General features: G+C 42.1%; 1 protein-coding gene across 5 annotated transcripts in view; it reads right to left on the bottom strand.

Moving 5' to 3' along the window:
* MYPN (myopalladin) overlaps window positions 1-14306 on the bottom strand; it is a 123435-nt gene that overhangs the window by 87466 nt on the left and 21663 nt on the right. For 3 of the 5 annotated variants that reach the window (XM_053308576.1, XM_053308575.1, XM_053308579.1), the window contains exon 1: window positions 3048-3256. The exons of the other annotated variants lie outside the window; for them this stretch is intronic. The gene's annotated coding sequence lies outside the window, so the exon portion shown is untranslated. Of the gene's footprint in view, window positions 1-3047; window positions 3257-14306 lie in introns of those variants that run through there. 5 annotated transcript variants of the gene reach the window in all.

Below are 14306 nucleotides of genomic sequence, written 5' to 3'. Positions count from 1 at the left end.
AGCCATGCACGTACCAGTACAGACAGGGGCAGGGAGTGAGGAGGACACTGCATGGCTAGATCTGATGGCAGAATTCAGTCCACCATCTGTTTAGTGGAGAGGAGGAGCTAACACAAACAAGTGGAGTTGATATATTGGGAACAGGTTGGTGGTCATATTAGTGTGTGGGGGTGGAGTGATGGGGGAGTTGTCAGGTTATTCACAGGGTCCCTGTTTCCTAATCCCTTTTCACATGTTTCAGTTAAAAGTGTTTTGTAGTAAGTGGGAAGCCTTTGCTATAAAGGAGGGCGAACACTGCTAGAACTACCACATTGTTCTCTCTCTACATATATCATATGTATTTGTCTGTTTCTATACAATGTATTTGTCTGTATCCATATCAACAGGGCCAGCACCAGGTTTCAGGAACCCTTTGACAAACTGCTCTCCATGACTCCCCCTACCTGGGTGAGCTTTATTTATTTATTATGTATTCATTCAATTTCTATACCACCCTTCCAAAAATGGCTCAGGGTGGTTTACACAAAGAAATAATAAACAAATAAGATGGCTCCCTGTCCCCAAAGGGCTCTCAATCTAAAAAGCAACACAAGATAGACACCAGCAACAGTCACTGGAGGTACTGTGCTAGGGGTGGATAGGGCCAGTTAGGATGGGAGACTGTAGCTCAGTGGTAGAGTATCTGCTTTCCATGCAGATGTTCCCAGGTTCAACCCCTAGCATCACCAGGTAGGGCTAGGAAAGACTTCTTCCTGACAGCCACTGACAGTCAGTTGTCAAGTCAAGTCAAGTTTTATTTATGGTCCGAGACCAAACAAGACAGTCAGTATAGGCAACACTGAGGCAGATAGACCAATGATTTGACTCAGTATAAGGCAGCTATCTCTGTTCCTCAGATATATGTTGGGACTTAACTTGGCTGGATGGGTTGAGATGGGATGGAGAGAGTTGGTGACAATGGAGCAGCTCTTTTAGCCAAAAATGTTGCTCTGCTGCTGCTGCTGCTGCTGCCACCGCCACCACCACCACACAAGAGCTATGGGAACAGAGGTGAGCTCAGGGATCAACAGTGGACCCTACTGAGGACCTTGGATTCTTGGCTGCTTCCTGTCAACCCCCTGATGCTGGCCTTGCATATAAATAATTGATATATCAATAGGTTTTTCACATAGAATAGCAGCAATGATTAGCAATCTTGAAACTACTTTAATCACAAAAGTTCCCATTGGTTTAATTGGAATGGTTTTCAGATCAATAGGTTTGAGTTTGTAGTCTTATAGTCACTTAGAAGGAAATCAATTGATTGATTCAATTGAGCTACTTACTAGTGAGCAAACAACTGTATTCTGTTGCATAATCTAGATAGATCTGAAACAAAATTTACTTCTTTGCATTTATGTTTTAATTTTTTTTAATGAACTGACATTATTGCAGTCCCAAATTGCTGATTAGCATTCATTTGATAGCTATGCCAGCTGTTGGCATTAAATGCATGTTAGTGTATTCACAATACCTTTAAATCCTGTACCCAAAGATGTAAAATGTTGATTAAATATGTCAGAATTGTGATTGCTTATCTCTAGGGTGTTAAGAGCATACTATATAAAAACTCAGTTCTTAATGTTTTATATTTGAATATTCTGAATAAGTGTTTATATTAATTGCTTTCCACGCACGAACACAGTTTAAACTTAAGTGCTATGATCAAATTGAGACAGTGACTTTATGGAACAACCAACTTTTAAATTAAACAAACAAACAAATTCCATTTACGTTTCGAATTAATGGAGTTATATATAATATTTAGATTTAAATATTTTTTTAAATACACAAAGGTTTTAGCCCTAAAAAGATTTGGCTACAGTCCTGTAACTATTTATTCTGAGCTCATCTTACACATACTACTAGGACCTCGGGAAATTAAAATCCTGAAAAAAAAATCATCTTAACTGTCTTAAGGAAAACTGTTTTCAATCCTGAAAATTCTTGCTAAAGGAAAGGTTGGGACAATATGCTGTGCCTTCATAAATCATTATTGTAGGCAAGTGTTTATAGTTGAAAAGCTTAATGTATATGGCTTGTATTGTTTTTAAAAATGTTTGGTTTACAAGTCTCAGAACTTCTTTTTCAAGGAAGCTTATCTAAAGACAATTGCTACGTAGAAACACTACATAAATAAGCTGCTGTGTTACAGATGTAATAATTGTTCCAAATAGATAATCTGCTTATTACATTTTGTTTTATATTGTCCATACCTTATTTATTATAATTCATGACAGTCTTTTGATTACTGCTTAATGTTGCAATATAGCAGGCCAAACATTTGCTGCTGACAGTCAAAAATAAATTTTTTTTTTGCAGAGTGAGAAGGAGAGAGAGAGAGAAGGGTGGGGGTTGAGAGAGCAATGCCCTTCTAGCAAGACTGTTTCTGCAGCTGTTGTGTACATTAATCCACAGAGCAGATCTCCAAACCCTAAATATAGCCAGCAGTGTCATTTTACATGACACATTCTCTCTCTCTCTCTCTCTCTCTCTCTCTCTCTCTCTCTCTCTATCATACACACACACACACACACTTTAAAAGAAAGACTTTAAACATGGGGTAATAGTAAACTAGGCTCTACGCTTTCCTTCAAGGAGGCAATGCAAATTATTTCATGCAAGAAACTGATAAAGTTATAGTTAAGTTATTGTTTCAACTAATGTTAACAAGGAGAATAAAAAGGAACATTTCATCTATGCAGAAGGAGTAGACATTTCTGCCTACTGTTGACTCTACTCAAATATACTAAACAGGCACAGAAGGAATTTGGAAACCATCACACAAACCCTGCTCTATTCAAGCTCTTTAAGATTCTGTAGAACATTCCACTTCTCTTTAATCTTGTGTGCCTCCGTGTAATTTAAAACAGTTTTTAAAAGTTAGTTGCTCCCCTAATATGATTTACCAGCAATAATTAGCATTCAGACATAACATGGACCCAGACTCTCTGTGCACCTGTGCAATATTATCAAAACATGGTAACTCTTGAAAGTAAAGACGTTACCTTTTCTAATTCGTCCAGATGTTGAAATCCAACCCTGGCATACAATCACGGTGACAATGATTCCTAAGTATAAGATTAAAATGACCGAAGTAATTGTACTCTTCAGGTCCTTTGTAACCGAAATGACTTGGAGTCCATCGGGTGAAAAGGCGTTAACCTTCGTTTTAGTGAAGATGGCTGTAAGAAGCTGGACAACCTGTCACCACTGAAGCAATAGCATTTGTCAGTTTGCAGGTCCCAAGTTATTTTGAGACACATAAACCATGTGCCTGTGAAACATTCCACCTCATTGGACAGGATAATATTGAGCAAAGGGATTCCATTGCTGTAACAGCACCTACAGGGGGTTAGACATTTTCTCTCCCTACAGAATGTCTTCTATAGATGCTTATGCATTCTTTGTAAGCTCCACATTATTTTTGTGTGATTTTAAGTATACTCTTGCCAAAGCAGGTGGTTTTATTTAAAATTAGAAATAGTGGGATTAAAATCTTCCTTGTTTATCCGGCTTATTCTTCTCTCAGAATGTATGAGATGCCTGAGATTACATAGAATTTTAAAAGCTAACTGTTTCCACTTAACATTTTAAATATTAAGCAAGTACTGTAAGTAGATTTGGTGTTAATTTTTTTAAACAATTGGTTTGAACATATAGGGTTTGATCCTATCAAATTTAAGCACTTTTAATTAGCTGGTTTCATTGGAAGGCACTTAAGCAAGTGCTTCAATCTCCCCTTGAAATCAACAGGAGCAAAAAGTGCTTTACTTTGGCTGGATGATGCACCTAGAGTTTTGTTAAAATCTGTTCAGACTCAGAGTGACTGGAGTTTTGCTGTTGACCTCAATGGGATATAGACTGTATCCTGGAAATATGATCCTAAACACTGGCAATGGCATATGAATCTGCAGTACCAGCGTGCCTGCAACAGTTGCATGAAGTCATGGTTTATGAGGTGACTCTGGTAATGCCATCCTAAGCATCTTTCTGCTAGTTCATCAAGCCTTAAGATTTGCTATGCATGTCTCACTTAAACTAGCAAGAGCTGTTTGGGATTGCAGCCCTGAGGAGTTATCCTAAAATTTAATATGCCAGCATGTCACATTTACTGAGACTGTGATCTGCTTTTACTGTGGAAAATGCTTTCCCATCTGGAGATAGGAGACCATCTACAAATCCCATATCTGCCACTTTGAAATCTGTGATGAAAGAAAGGTGGGAAATAAATGTAAAAAATCAGTAATAGCCTTGAACACATTATAATGGCATTCCTGATAGATAATGTGGAAATATCAGCAAAGCTGTTAATAAAAAATATTATAGGTAATGATGCAAAAATGTATTATTATCATTCCATTTAAGTTGTATTTAGAACATGTAGAGGATTAGCTTTCTCATGCTGGTGTTAAGTACAGGCACCCAACATCTTAATTCTAATGTGTGCTGAAAAATTCTGGAAAATATTCAGTATTCTACTGAAGTATTGTATATTCATTTTATTTTATGCCTTTGCCTCTGTACTGAGAACTCAGTGCTATATAGGGATGTGCACGGAACCATGGAGGCGTGGTCTGGCACTGGGGGGGAGTGTCACTTTAAGGGCGGGGGGGGGTAGTACTTACCCCTCCTGCCACTCTTCCCCCTCCAGCGCTCGACTTTAAGGAAACATTTTTGGGGCGGCAGGGTTCCTCCCTGCTGCCCCTGCCCCGCTCATTGTCTGCAAAACTCCAGAGCAAGTAGAAGCTGGCACCACGCATGTGCCCGTCGTGGCACGCGGACCCTTCATGGCGCGCGCCGTGATACTGTGGCGTGCATGCGCCAGCGGCAGCAAGGGGCACCTGACGCGTCGGGCGCATGCGTGGCACCAGCTTCTACTTGCTCTGGAGTTTTGCAGACAACGAGGGGGGCAGGGGCGAACCCCGCTGCCCCAAAAATATTTCCTTAAAATCAAATGCCGGAGGGGGAAGAACGGCAGGAGGGGTAAGTACTATGCCCCCGCCCTTAAAGCGACACACACACCCTCGCCGGACCACTGGACAACCCATATTCCGGACCGGTCTGGAGGCCTTTGGTATGGTTCCGGACTGGTTCAGGCACACCACTAGTGCTATACTGACCCCTGGGATCTGCCTCTATCAGCCATTGCCAATACTGTGATTTGTTAGTAAATACCACTAGTATCTTTTTCAGTCTCCCAGCAATACTGTGTCCTGCTCTGATCTGTTTTCTGTTGCGGGAGCTGGAGAATAGGGTAGTGCTAAAATGAGAACCTCAAAAATATGTCCTATTCTTACTTTGTGGTCCCTTGAAATGCAATCTTAAACAGAGTTGCAGATTAGAAGCAGCCACACATTGCCTGGAGGATCTAGTTCGGAGCAAAGGGATGAAGCCAAAGGCTTTGCAGAACATATGCATTCTGAAGGAAGGGGTGGGGCAGGGTGGCATTTAGAATACTGGAGAAATTCCTAATAGATTGTATAAATTATAATTTCCCTGAAAGTAGGTGCAACGGACAGTAACAATATAATCCCAGTATATCAGCATAGCAGCCTGCAAATATGCTAATGTACAGGAAAAACTGGGGTACTTATTTAAGTGACTGTAACCCCCCAGCCTCGGCACATGCAAGGAGTTCTACTGATGTTATATTTATTGTAAAGATATATACAAGCTCTCACAGAGCTTTGCAGTTCTGGAGAGACTCTTGAGGAGCTTTGCAATGCTTCACAAACTCTTCCGGAGGTTTTAAATCCTGCATGGAATCCTGATATGGATTATGCCACATTAGCACTTCACAAATATAGCAATAAATACATTCCATCTTTTGAAACCAATAATGTATATCAGGGTGTCACTGAGCCATTCATAAACACAGTTTAAATACTTACGGGGGGGGGGGACCCATGTGAAGACAGAATGATGGTTATAGAGCTGTAAGATTACAGTCATTCAGGGTAATCTGCTCCCACTCCTACTAAAGTGTCAAAGGAGACCTGGGTGGGTGACAAGTGGAGGGCTGGAAGCACAAGGGGCAATCGAAGATGGGCCAAGGTCAGGAACCAGGTGGCAGTAAAACGTGCACGTGATGTCATGTGCAAAGGGGGCATGGCCTGGGCTTGAGATAGCCCGAGTGAGCTCTCCCCCTGTCATTTCAGGCAGTGCTTGCTGCCTGACGGCATCTATTTGCCTTTCTCTCCCTTGCTAGAGGGAGAGAAAGGGAAATAAAGACTGTCAGGCAGCAAATGTTGCCTGAAAAGGACAGGCAAGAGCTCACTCGGGGCTCTCAGGAGCCCGGGCGTGGGTGGAGGGAGTTCGCTCCAGGCTCTTCTGTAGCCCAAGCCACGCCCCCCTGCTGGCTTCATCAGCCCTTTTCATTGGCGGCCCGGGTTCTTTGAACTCGTTTGCACAATAGTAGCTCCGCCTCTGCTTCAGTGCTATTAAAACAGGAGCATACTGTGATGCTAGGTCATTCTTTACCTCCTTGCACAATCCATGGCAGAACAGATATAAGAGAGCGTGCTCATTCAAGGCTGTGTCCCTGGCAAGGCATTGGTATTGGGCCATATAGGTAGACACAGGGGCATAGCAAGGTTGGAGTGGGCCCAGAGACAAGATTTTAAAATGCCCCCCCTCACTGAAGTAGAATTTATACATATAATTAAACAACCTATGTGCCACAATAGAACATCATCCTAAATTATTTTTTAAAAGGTTGTGTAAGTTGTGGACGATACAAGTCATTTAATAGTACTAGAGAAAGACATGTTCTGGTAGCTCCAGGTCTTAACACTCACATCAATTTTGGAGGAGGAATACAACTGAAGGAAATCTGGGTGGGTGTGCGGCTGGGGGAGTCAGTCATGTGACTTGCCTCTGCGCGCCCCCCCCGGCAGTGGGCCCCCAGACAACTGTCTCCCCTTGCCCTATTATAGTTACGCCCCTGGGTAGACAACAATCCTAGGGTGTGGTGATGTCGTTGCAGCTTAGATTCTGCATTGCAATGCTTGTGGAGTTTTCAAATTTTGGTAGACCTCCAAGTTGATGAGCAGAGGGCTGTCTTCCTCTAAGGCAGTGTCCCAGGTCAGAGCCTCCCTGCTCAGCAGGCTCATGATCAGGCCCAACTTAAATGGATAATTGATTACATTAGAAACACTAACTTGCATTGGATAGGGACCCTCAAAAGTTGCTCCAGACCCCATTCCGTTGTTCCAGCAGGAGAGTCCAAGCCTATGCCTAGCCTCTCAGTGCATCCTGGTCAGCAGATATCTCAGGCAGCTGTGTGAACAGTTGCTGCTTTCCTGTTCTCAACTAGGCCAGTTGCTCCAGACTGGGGCTAGAGTTTTTGGTTCTCAGTAGTAAGGACAACAGTTTGCTCCAGAGGGCTCAGATTCCCCATAATGGAGGGCTTTCATCTACGTTGTTCCTCAGCTGGAAGTGATGACTACCTAGAGCAGATCGAAAATAGTCTGATCAACCTGTCATGCCGCAGCAAGGGAGGCCTGGGTGAGTGGGAAATGCAACCAGAGACAGAAGGAAGCATTGAAGATGAGCCAGTGTCAGGAACCAGGCTGCAGAATAACAGGGGGCCAGAGGCGTGAAGTGTAGTCAGGGGTGGGTTGAATACAGTTAAGCAGAGCCAGGGCAAGGGTAAGTGCAGCTGAGCAAAGAGAGATTGGTTGAGGCAAGCCAAACCAGGGTGAGGGTGGGATTGGGCTGGGCAAGAGAGTCTGCATTGCTACTCAGACAAGTTCCTCTAACTGTTGGGCTAGCCTAGAGGCAGGCAAGGGTTTAGAGAGCCCAGAGGTCAGCTGACAGTTCTCAGCCTGGCACTGCATCCCCAGAGAGTGCCCTTGATCCAGGGAGCTTAATCCCTACTGCCTGCAGATGGATCCGGACAGGGGTTATGCAGGAGATAAGGCACTGGAGAGTTATCACTATTTATTTATTTATCTATCTATCTATCTATTTATTTATTTATTTGATTTATATACAGCCCTTCCAAAATGGCTCAGGGCGGTTTACAATTAAAGTAATTTTAATTACTTTAAGTACGGTTTACACTAAAACCTGATTTGAACATTTTCTCGGCACCTTACAATAAGTAGCAGCAATTTTACCTTCATGATCAGCATTTTAAATAGTGCAATAGTTTAAGTTGATTATTGATCAACTTAAATAATTTAGTGGATTTACTAATCAACAATTGAAAAGCATATACAATAGATTTAAGCTCATGCCCCATATATATTTGCTGAAAAGCAAGTTCTGTTGACAGAAGTAGAACTTCCAAATAAATGTATGAGGGTTGGAGTGTTAGATTTCTCCCATAAAGAAATTGACTTCTTACTGATAAAAGTAAAGAAAATACTGACTTCTTAAAAAGTCAGTATTACTGACTTCTGATAAAAGTAAAGAAAATAATATAATATTTAGATTTATATTCTGAAAATATGTGAATATATTAATAGAAATCACATCAAGACAGATTTGAAGGAAGACATTTCAAGTGCTACATATATTCCTTTTTGTCTGCTAGTAAGCTGTTATGTATTTATACAGGAAACTGTTATGAAAAGTAGTACACAGTGTAATAGTGAAGATGATACACAATTAAACATTTAAAAATGATCCTTTGTGTTTTTACTTCCACCATATCTGTACCTGAGAAAGCACCTCTCTTCATCCGTCTCCCCTTTTCCCTTAAGATCTGGGGGACAGCTTGCTTAGATTGCTGCTTGCTTGCTAGTGAGTGAGGTTAGTTTGGATGTGGGACATATTAAAACAAATGGAAGCAAATGCCTATTGACTGTCATCTTTTAAAGTCACTAATGCCCACCATTGTGGATATTTAAAAAACAATGGTAATATGTTTCAATTTAGTTAATTGTACATTGAGTCAATAATTTGTGTTCTATTTATTTAAATGAATGTTTTTAGTCTTTGCATATGGAATTTTATATGGATTGTATCATTAAAAGCTTATAATACAATTCTTGTATTTTGCTTGTATCAGCAAAATGGGGAAGAAATGGTCATATCAGTAAATAAATAAGGATTACTCTTTTAGTAGTGATACAAATCATTGTTTCAATAAGAAGGTGCATATCTGGTACAACATGTTGATGTGACTGCACAATTTGACGCGTGTGGCATCACATTCCTGCCCACCCCTGCCCCAACTTGGCAGGATCAGGAGAATGTCAAGGGAGGAAGACAAGTGAGAGCATATGGAGAGATTATGATGTCCCCACCATTTTTGAGGATTATGAATCCATATATCACTTCCTTGCCAAACGTGTCCTGGTGAGGAGACGCGTACATCTCCCTCAAAATATCAAACACTGGAAGAGGGTTCAGACTTCACAGAGATGTTCCTGGTGACCCAGTCCTGAATACCTTATCTCATGTTTTAAAGGGCTTAGTTCTTTGTTGTTGTTTTTAATTAAAAGTCATCATTTATGTACAAAAGCCTGGAAGGAAGGAGGTACAGAGGGTTTTATCTTGAAGTCAGATGTAACCCCCTGCCCTATCTATCTATCTATCTATCTAAGAGCTGGTCTTGTGGTAAAGGTAAAGTGTGCCATCAAGTCGATTTCGACTCCTGGCACCCACAGAGCCCTGTGGTTTTCTTTGGTAGAATACAGGAGGGGTTTACCATTGCCTCCTCCCGTGCAGTGTGCAATGATGCCTTTCAGCATATTCGTATATCGCTGCTGCCCAATATAGTACCAGCAGGGATTCAAACTGGCAACCTTCTGCTTGTTAGTCAAGCATTTCCCCGCTGCCCCAAGCATGAATTGTCCTGCTAAGCAGGGTCTGCCCTGGTTTGCATTTGAATGGGAGACTACATTTTTGAGCACTGCAAGATATCTGTTGTATTGTTTTATGCCTGTTTTTTATATGTTTTTATATTTTTAGGTTGATGTTTTTATTGCCTTTTTATTGTATGTTTTAACTTTTGTAAACCACCTTGGGGTTGTCTTTTAATGAAAGGCGGTATATAAATGTAAAAATAAATAAATAAATAAATAAATATCCCCCTTAGGGGATGTGGGGCTGCTCTAGGAAGAGCATCTGCATGCTTCCATGCAGAAGGTTCCAAACTTCCTCCCTGGCATCTCCAGATAGGACAAGATTTATTTATTTTTTTATAGGACAAGATTTTTTTATTGAACCAACAAACTACCAAAGCATACAGTACGTCTCCAGATAGGGCTGAGAGAGACTCGTGCCTGCAATCCTGGAGAAGCTGCTGCCTGTCTGTGTAGAGAAAACTGAGCTAGATGGACCAGTGGTCTGACTCGGTATAAGGCAGCTTCCTATGTTCCTATATTTCTCATGTTGAATTAATAGATACATTTTGGTGACAAAGTGTTATGGCAGTGCAATGTTCGGGATGAGACTTGATGAACAGGAGAGCTCTTAAAATAGAAGATATCTACCAGCACAAATGAATAAAGAAGAGAGGGATGCAAAATGTTTGGAAATCCATGTAAAATCCATGTTGTCAGATGAAATAAAAGGAACACCCTTTGAACCTGGCTGCAAGATTTCCTCACACTCCACTGGGAGTGTCTTCTTTACATACATTCCCTTAAGCCTATCATTCCTTTAAGAAGTTCTTAGAAAATGTACATTATTTAATTTTATACTGACTGATAAATCATGAAACTGGCCAGAGCCACAAACATCAATTCAGGGATATCTGAAGTTCCCAACATTATTTAAATATTCATATTTAAATATTCAAAAGGGTGAGATGCAAAAGATCCTCCTCCCCCTTTCTGGCCAAGCTCCCTGTTTTTTTAGTTCAAGGTGAGTTTCTGTCATATGCACTGTGCTTCTGCTCCTCCATATTCTTCTAACAACAACAACAACAACAATTTATACACTGCTTTTCAACAAATGTTTCCAAAGCAGTTTACATAGAGAGAGAAAACTAATAAATATATAAATGAGATGGATATACTCCTTCCATATACTGGACTTGTTGTACTCCTTCCAGAGTATAACATGTCCATTTAGACTAGCAAAGTGCTACAGTCCAGAAATTCTAGGCCTACTTGTTGCTGCCCATGTTCTTGCTTTAACTATACAAGTCAGTCATATTGATGTAAAGCAATGTTCCATTTTTAACAACATGCAACCTATATTATATAACTTCCATAACAGGCACTACCCCAAAACAGTATACATTTCTTCATTTACAATCAATTAAACTTTATCAATGGCAGAAACAATTCAGCTAATTTTCCCCAGGTATAGCTATAAAACAAAATATTTTCTCATAGATAACCTCTTCATTTGTCACATCATCATCATCATCATCATCATCATCATCATCATCATCATCATTATTACATTTATATCCCGCTCTTCCTCCAAAGAGCCCAGAGCGGTGTACTACATACTTGAGTTTCTCCTCACAACAACCCTGTGAAGTAGGTTAGGCATGATTTTGCATTGGGTCTATAGACATCATTTTTTGATAATGATGTTCCTCTTATAACACTTTTTCTTTTTAAAAACATGTTACTCATGAATATTCTTATATTACTTATATTTGAACAAGTACATTTTAGCCCGTTGAATAACGGGTGCTAGGAAGGGAAGGGGCCCAAATTCGCCCTCCCGCCCTCCCAGCTGCCCGACTTCCCCTTCCCCGCACCCCCTCCAAAGGATTGAGGGCCTCCGCCGCCGCGGCAGCCGAAAACCGCCCTCCCGCCCTCCCACCCTCCTGCCCTCCCAGCTGCCCGAGCCCTCCTCACCCGAGTCAGCCTGCAGCAGCCGGGCAAAGTGAAAGCATGTTTTCCAAAGGTGAAGAGAGGAGCTCGCGAACAGAGCTCCTCTCTGTGCTAAGCCTCTTCCCAAACTGGTGCTTGGGCGGCTGCGGAGGCCCTTAATCCTTTGGGGGGGTGCGGGGAAGGGGAAGTTGGGCAGCTGGGAGGGCGGGAGGGCGGTTATCGGCTGTGGCAAGTGCCCCAAGGTCTCCCAGGCACCCGTCCGTGTTGGCGCCCCCAGGCCTCGGTAGCAGCTCTGCCACCACCTCAGCCCGGCTTCGCTGGCTTCTTCAGGGCGGCTGCTTCTGGCCGCCCAACATGGCCACCTGTTCCCTGCCTTCGTTTCTGCTGCGGCCTGTTCTGGGCATGCGCTCCGCGCATGCCCAGAACCGCCAAGGGAGGCACGGACACAAGCTTGGTGTCCATCCATGGATGGACACCAAGCGTTTTATTAGAGAGGATACTGAAGTTGCTAAAGTGGAGGGAGTGGATACATCTTTAGCACAGTATCCAAAACCAGCAATGCACTTATATGTCACTGGTTTATTTATTTATTTATTTGACACATTTAATATACCACCCACTCCTAAGACTCTGGGCGGTGTACAAAAACATGCAAAGCAAGACAACATTAAAATTACATTCTAAATTAAAAACTAAAGTAACTAACAAAAAAAGAAAAATCCAAATAGGTAAGCTACAGGGCAAAAGCCTGGCGAAAAAGAAAAGTCTTCAATAGAGATTTGAAAATCAGTAAGGAAGGGGCTAAACGAATATGAAGGGGAAGGGAATTCCAGAGAAGTGGGGCAGCAATTTTGCATCTGATGCTCTCTGAGTAGTCATAGTCTTAAACAAACTAAACTAGTGTCACACACACACATATTCTCAAAAAAGCAATGCTTTCTGTAGTTTCAGGTTATTATACTATCTGACTCATGCACTGATATTCCCAGAATTACATTCAGTATTTACATTGATGATAAATGAAATCACTTCTATGAGTTTAAATAGTACAGCTTAGCTTCCTCCCTGCATTTAAGAGAAAGGCATTGTGGCTCTTGGGACAAGTAGTCTTCCCAAAGGCTGCTGCAATGCCTGCAGCGTTTGGGAAGACTATTAACTCCAAGAGCCACCACATCTTTCCCTTGACTTTGGGGAGAAAGGTAATTTTAGTGTGTGTGTTGCAGGTGGTGGTGGGGAATAGTCTGCTATTGCATCTTTTCAAACAGAGAAGAGAAGCTGCCACTGCTCTTGCTTGCTGCCTTGAGACCATAGATAAAAAGTAGGGAGTGAGTGTGATATTAAACAGTGGGGGGCTGGTGAGGAGAGTGATGTGCTGGTGAAATTCTCTGGGTGGAGAAGAATTTTGAGTACTGGAAGGGCTTATTTCTTCTTTGAGGTGAGCTCTTTCAAACATCCAAAATTATTTTCCAAGACCAAACCTGGAGAATTTTACTGGCATCACTCATTTTAATACAGATATACCATTCAGTGTCAGGGATGTGCTGAAATGTGATTTGGCTGTGTGAATCGCAGGCATCTCCCTTTAAAATCGGGGTCTTAAAGTGGAAGAGAGCAGGTCACCACCATTACCACCATCTCAGCGCTCCCCCTAGCTGTATGCATCGGCAGGGCATGCTTTATTTTTTATTGTTAGATTTATATACCACCTTTCATTAAAAAACAATCCCAAGGCGGTTTACAAAAGTTAAAACACATAATAAAAATGAGTTAAAAGTATTTAGCTAAAAATATAAAAACAAATCTGATATTAAAAATATAATATACAAACACAGAAAACTATACATGGATAAAAACACACAGAAGCAGCAATAAAACAATCATGTAAATGCCTGGATAAAAAGCCAAGATTTAACCAGCTTTCTAAAAACTGTGACGGAGTCCGAGGCGCGAATGGCCACTGGGAGAGCATTCCAAAGCCTGGGGGCAGCAACAGAGAAGGCCCTGTCCCGAGTGCATGACAACCGAGCCTCCCTCATTGTCAGCGCCTGGAGCAGAGCCCCCTCAGATGATCTCGTCAAGCGGGCAGAAACTCTTGGAAGCATGCAGTCCTTCAGGTATCCCAGGCCCAAGCCGTTAAGGGCTTTAAAGGTCAAAACCAGCACCTTGAATTGGACCCGTAAACACACTGGTAATCAGTGCCGCTCTTTCAAAATAGGTGTGATGTGATCACACCAGGCAGCTCCAGATAGAACCCAAGCTGCCGCATTTTGTACAAGTTGCAGTTTCTGGATATTCTTCAAGGGCAGCCCCACGTAGAGCGCATTGCAGTAATCCAGCCATGACGTGACTAAGGCATGGGTAACTGTGGCCAGATCTGCCTTCTCGAGAAAGGGACGCAGCTGGCGCACTAGCCGAAGCCATGCAAAGGCACCCCTGGCCACCGCCTCCACCTGAGCTTCCAAAAGCAGAGCTGGGTCCATTAGTACCCACAAGCTGCATACTTGCTCCTTCAAGGGG

Source organism: Hemicordylus capensis, chromosome 3, assembly GCF_027244095.1.
Source record: "Hemicordylus capensis ecotype Gifberg chromosome 3, rHemCap1.1.pri, whole genome shotgun sequence".
Taxonomy (NCBI): Eukaryota; Metazoa; Chordata; class Lepidosauria; order Squamata; family Cordylidae; genus Hemicordylus; species Hemicordylus capensis.
The sequence above is the reverse complement of the archived record's forward strand: the minus strand, read 5'-3'. Positions and strand labels throughout refer to the sequence as shown.